Here is a 6,323-nt window from a genome sequence, read left to right as displayed (position 1 = left end):
GATTAAAACAGCACGCAAATGCGCGAAAGAAACTTCACAAAAACAGATTGTAAATGCTGATACATGACTACAAAATTTTAAAAGCTAAACAACACCAATATTCCACAGCATATGCCAACTTACATGTAATTAAAATCATTTTTAAATGAAATCACTTCAGATTTATTAAGTGATGCGTAAGTCATTACTACAACTTGCCTGAAACGTCCAGGTTTTCTCAGTTTTATGGCCATACTGTAGCCTGTAATAGCGGCCAAATAAAATAAGTACCCAGTATTAGTTAAATAATCTTCTCTATATTTTTGCTCATGAGGTCATAGTTAAAATAGGCCTAACTGCAGTATACTGTCTTTAAAAAATCCCAAATTATGATTATTTCATTCACATCTTGTTCCTCAGTACCTACATATGTACTGGTATGTGCTGAAGTGAAACACTGTTGGTACAAAAGATTACACCATAACTCCAGAGTATCACACTGTACATTGCGGCCTGTTGTCTAAAGTGTACCGCAGATTAAAACCCAGCACTCTATTGTTGTGAGGTATTATGGTTATACATTTCTACATTGTAGGTATGTTGTTCTTCTTAAAAATATATATTTTTATGGAGCATGCATCCTGCCTGCAGTAGAGCTATACGACTGGTACTGTACTGCTCTACGTTGTGTGGCCTCTGAGGCTTAAGTCCTAAAGAGGATGGGAGGGCATCAATACACTTTGCCCTCAGGATGGGTATCGCTAACTTTGTATTCACAGCCTGAATTTCTCTATTCTTTTGCATCCAGGACATAATATGGCTGACACTGCTACAGCCTCAGGCTATTGGGATTTAATTTAACAAGTTTTTCAAACATATCCGTCAAAGTAACTCTTGTCAGGACGAAGATGAAATATTTAATTTCATAAGACCTTTGCTTCATCTCAAAACCACGCCACTATAGACATTATTTGGTATTGAGACACAAATAAGTCAAACAAGACAAATGATAGTCAGCAAACCACAGCTTTTTATTGCTTTCAAATGTGTATTTGAAGGAAGTACTTGAGTAATTAATATGTTGCGTGTGGTCGTCAGGTGACAGGAGGTGACAAATTAGTAGGTTCTGGTTGTAGAGGAGGACACCACCTTGCCATTCCTCAGTTCCTCTGTGATCACAACAACATTGGAAGAGGAGCTCTTTCCAGTGATGCTCACACTGTGGAGGGGGAGAATTACAGTTATTGCCTTAAATATCAGTTGATTGCCTCACTTTACAGAGTTAGTTATAAGTTGACAATGAAAGGACAAAATAGTTCTCTGCAGACAAATTACCTGCCCTCTCCGTCCAGCAGCCTCTGTATTCTGCAATCTCCATCTCCAGCCGTGTCTTGATGTCAAGCAGCATTTGGTATTCTTGGCCCTGTCTTTCCATGTCAGCACGCAGCTGCGTCAGCTGTGACTCCAGGCTCGTCACCGTCATCTGGAGGCCCTGAAGCTGCATGGAATACCGTCCCTTTGTCTCAGCTAAAGTGCATTCCAGGGCCGCTTTCTGGAGGAGGAAGGTGAAGAGAAGAGGGATGAAGAAGTGAATATACTGAAAACGACGGTGGTTGCATTAAATTGTATGTAACATTTGCCCCAGATCAATGTCTATTACCATGCTAAGTTGGGACTGTAGCTCGATCTCCAGGCCCTGCAATGTGCGACGGACCTCAGACATTTCTGACTTGAATGTTTGGAGTGATTCTGTGGTGGATGCCACCTCCTGGTTCAGCGTCTGTGACTGGAGTAGATGTTGAAGAAAATCAGTGTCATGTATAACTACATATGATACATATGTACCAGTTGAAACAGTCAGTGAGATGTAACTTAGTCAATTCATTTCACCACCAGGGTTTTGGTCTTACCTGTGTTTGGAACCAGACTTCAAGCTCTCTTTGGTTCTTGGCGGCCACACCCTCATATTGCTCACGGATCTCAGCCATAATGCTGGCCAGGTCTGGCTGCTGTTTTGCGTCCACCTCCACATGGATCTGTCCACTCATCTGGCCTCTCATTGCGAGTAATTCCTGTTGAATAATAGGAGTTTGTTAAAAGGTGGATGTTTGCTGAGTCGTTTGAGTAATTTTTTTCTACACTCGAGACGGCAAATTAAATGCAAACCCATTCAGATGACTGCCGTCAAGCATTTGCTACCCACCTCCTCGTGGTTCTTTCTGAGGAAGATCAGCTCCTCCCTGAGTCCTTCTATTTGCATCTCCAGGTCTGATCTGGCCAGTGTCAGCTCATCCAACACTCTCTTGAGACCAGCGATGTCTGCCTCTACTGATTGACGCATGGCTAGCTCATTCATAAACCTGTGAGGCAGCAAGAGTTTGAACATTTGCAAACAGTGTATACATCTTCCATGTACTGGTTCAGAGTGATTTCCAATTTACTATGTCTTAGATACTTTCTGTCTCTCACATCTGATACTTACTTGGTTCTGAAGTCGTCTGCTGCCAGTTTTGCATTGTCGATGGACAGATGGATGCCTCCATTGATGCGGGTGGCATCCCGGATCTGTGGAATGAACCAAGGTTTCATTTGACATGATTAGTGTAATTCTTACTTTAAACTGTCTCTGTGAGATGCTCTAAACAGTACATAACATTACTATCCTCATGTTACAGAGTAACTCTCTCTACAAAATCATATATGTGCCTTGCCACAAAGGGTAAGTTAAACCTCCAATGCATCATTTTTAACATATCATCCAATAGTTGCACTGCATGATAAATTACATTCTGGCATGCTTTGGTATCTCATTCAGGAATTAGAGGTCATGTGACATACCTTTCCATGCAGGTCAGCAATGGTGGCCTCGTAAGCAGAGTAGTCACGAGAAGCAGGGAGCTCTTACTCTCCAGGAACTGGCGGATCTTGAGCTCCAGCTGAGAGTTGGCCTTCTCAAGGCTGTGCACCTTCTCCAGGTAGGAGGCCAGGCGGTCGTTCAGGTTCTGCATGGTGGCCTTCTCATTGACATTAATATGGTCCATGCCATCACCTCCGCCGTAGCCTCCACCCCCTCCCATGCCCCACTCCACTGCCGAAACCACCTCCACTGCCGAAACCACCTCCACTGCCGAAACCACCTCCACTGCCGAAACCACTTCCACTGCCATAGCCAGAGGAAAGAAAGCTACCTGAGGAAACAGAGATTTTGCTCCACTGCCACCTGCACCACCATGCATGCTTGAAGCATAAGAAGACCGTGGTGCCTGGCCTCCAGAATAGCATCCACCAGCTCTAATAGAGCCTCCACCAGCTCTAATAGAGCCTCCACCAGCTCTACAGCCTCCACCAGACGCCCTCTACCGCCTCCACCAAAGCCTGAACTACTGGTGGAAAAGGTCGAGGTGGATCTAGACATATTGAAGTCTGCTCAGGAGGTCTGCCTTGGAGAGAATGAGATGGACTGAGATGCACAGCTTCTCCTCTGTCCCCCTTTTATGCTGCACAAGGCTGCTGCTGCTGTCTCTGGTGGGAGGGAAATGCAGAGCTGAAGGAAGGAGCATGACCTAAAATGGTTGCTCTGCCCACCCGTCACACACGCCCTTCAGCTTCATTTTGTGTGACAATCATAAGTAGAAAGAGGGAATAAACTTAATCCCATTTTGTTACAAAATAGACGGAATTCATTAAAACCTCACAGCTACCTGCAAGCCTTATACAATGGCTTCATTTTTCCATTCATCCTTTTTTCCCATGCACCAAATTAATGTGCATGAACACATGGCTTCCTTGTGAATCTTTATCTTTTATTTCTAAAAAAGTAAACTGTAATTCGTAAAAACAGCCAACTGTCGCCTCAGGTTAGTTATTCAGTCTAATCTGGCAGTTTTTCAACTTCAGGTGATGTGACTTTACTTTGTGCCATGATTCTTGAGCAAGACTGCCGGCCAAACCTGTTATGTTACCAAGGCAACATGCACTGTAATTGTCAATATTGTAAAATGGATAAGTATGATAGTGTTTTTTTCACTTGACCTATCACCAGCACACTTCTTCTCACACACCTCATTTGCCTTTTATACAGCGGGTAAAATAAGTATTGAACACGTCCCTTTTTTTCTCTGTAAATATATTTCTATGTTTAGCATGTGTAGCATTTACAGCCTTGCTGCTACACAGCCACACAGAATAACAGAGTAAAACATGAGAAATAAATGAAAAAGAACAATGTTTCAAACGCTCCCTCGTTTCTGATTTCTACTTCTGTTGCCAGAAAAGTTGGTCATCACATCATCTGCCGAGTGAGAAAAAAAAAACTCATGAAGAGAAAAGCACTGTTGCTGCCTCTGCTTGTTTTTTACTTAATAACAGTCATTGTGAGTCATACAGTCTCTTTCTGTGAAGCGCACACACCTACCTCTAATGACGGAGAACAGTGCTGTTATACTTTTTTTTTTTTGAATGCCCTTCTACAAGATAAACTTTGACATGTTCAATCCAAGTAGCCTACGTCAGGACTGGGAACACAAGAGAAATTCCAATCAACAAATGTAAAAAGAAAAGGCGTGAACAGTCACCATGAAATAATCAAAGGAATCAGTCTCCGTCTTCTGTATATCAGTCCTACGATGCTCTCAACAACCGTTTATCCACGGAGGACCAGTGGAAGTGCAGAGTACCAAGTGTTTCGGACGAGCGGTTCACAAGAAAGTAACAAAAGTGCTATGAGCAGCACTCACCGAAAATACTAACGCTGACAGGGACTTTTGAAAGGGCACTTTGGTAGTTTTAGGAAATACAGAATCAGATGCTGCTTGAATACAGCTCATCTAATGCTGTGAAATGTGCATGGATACACATCTTTTTTCTTTTTTTTTGCACCATGTTACCTGAGGGGGACTCAAGGTAGCAAGTTCAGCTAACTCTACACTGCTAACAGCTAAAAATGACATTTTTCCTGCAGAATTAATAAAGAAATGACAAGACAAAAACACAGCTACTTAATAAACCAAAATTGTGGTGTAAACTGCTCGTTTCGGCTCTCAAAAATGACAGTGGCGGTCGAGTTTTGTGGCTCTGTGTTGCTCAGTCGTCACCAACTGTCGAGTCTCGCGTTGCCAGTTGTCATCTTGGTAATATGTCCCTCCAGCTTATACATCTAAGCTCTCAAACAGTACTGCTTTCCTTTAGTGGTTGAGAATCATAATTGCATTTTTGTGATTACGTGTAAAATGAAAGACAGTTAATTATGGAGAATGGTACATTTGACGTATGAGTAACTGCAAAAATAATAGTAATATAAAGGTCAATGCTATTTTGCCGGTTATGTTAAAATAATACAACAGGTAGCAGGTCCAAATCAGAGATAAATCGTGGATACACAAAAAACATGTCTATGAAATGATACAAATCTCAGTTTGTTTTCATAGTGGACTTTGCTAAAATGGTGTGATGAAATGCACCCTTACAACCTGCATGTACGGAGACTACATTCAACAACATTTAACACCTTTTTGGCTAGAGGAGAAATACACATAGCTGGTCTGAATCCGATTTATAGCCAAGTCATCGAAATGATAGCAATTGCTTGCCTTGATTTGTGCTGAATTGGCTAAAAGCAGGAAACATGCAGCTCTGGTTGAATACAGAGCTGAATCGTGGCCACACATAGACATTTCAATGATATCCCACAGGATTTAGTGAGCCTGTGGTGGATAGACCTTGGACCCTTTAGGGGTCCGTTGTTCCACTGGAAGAAAGCATGGGTCATGGCAGGTTTCCATTTAATCAAAAATAGAAATTGTCAGATGGAAAAGACAGAAAAGCCTCATAAACCACCAAACATACTTCAGAGTGTTAACATTTAACTAAAAAGGGAACTTGCTCAGTTGACAGGACCCTTCATTTTAAGCCTGTTTCTACACCTTTTAAGAGAACTCAGGGTGATTAATCAGGCTATGATGTCTGAAGGTTGGCAAGTATGCCTTATCCACCACACACAGGTGTCGTCCTCACTGACCATGCTTATTGACTAGGTTTTAAATTCATAAATGATTAACATTTTAAACATTATTCCTGGGGTTGGAGGAGGGACGGTAATGTTGCCATCTTGGCTGCCCTGAGAGTAAACCAGCATGACTCTATTGGCTGGTGTTCGTCCTATCCTCCTCATTTCTTTGAGTCACCAGCCGCATGGAGCCGAAACGTGCGCAGAGTTGTTAACACGTGTAGACTAACAATGTAGAAACGTAGAGATAACTCCACTGACCGCGTTCACCCGGACAACTCCAGCTGTACGAGTCTTCACTTGTTCTAATCTCTATGAGCATTACTGCAGAGCAACGTAG

At 42.4% G+C, this 6,323-nt stretch overlaps 1 pseudogene; it reads right to left on the bottom strand.

The window, feature by feature from the left end:
• Window positions 1-1,095: 1,095 nt before the first annotated feature.
• On the bottom strand, window positions 1,096-3,224 carry LOC129115268 (keratin, type I cytoskeletal 13-like; annotated as a pseudogene).
• Window positions 3,225-6,323: the final 3,099 nt, after the last annotated feature.

Source organism: Anoplopoma fimbria, unplaced genomic scaffold (assembly GCF_027596085.1).
Source record: "Anoplopoma fimbria isolate UVic2021 breed Golden Eagle Sablefish unplaced genomic scaffold, Afim_UVic_2022 Un_contig_11394_pilon_pilon, whole genome shotgun sequence".
NCBI classification, from domain to species: domain Eukaryota; kingdom Metazoa; phylum Chordata; class Actinopteri; order Perciformes; family Anoplopomatidae; genus Anoplopoma; species Anoplopoma fimbria.
Note: the sequence above shows the minus strand (reverse complement) of the source record. Positions and strands in the feature narration are given on the sequence as shown.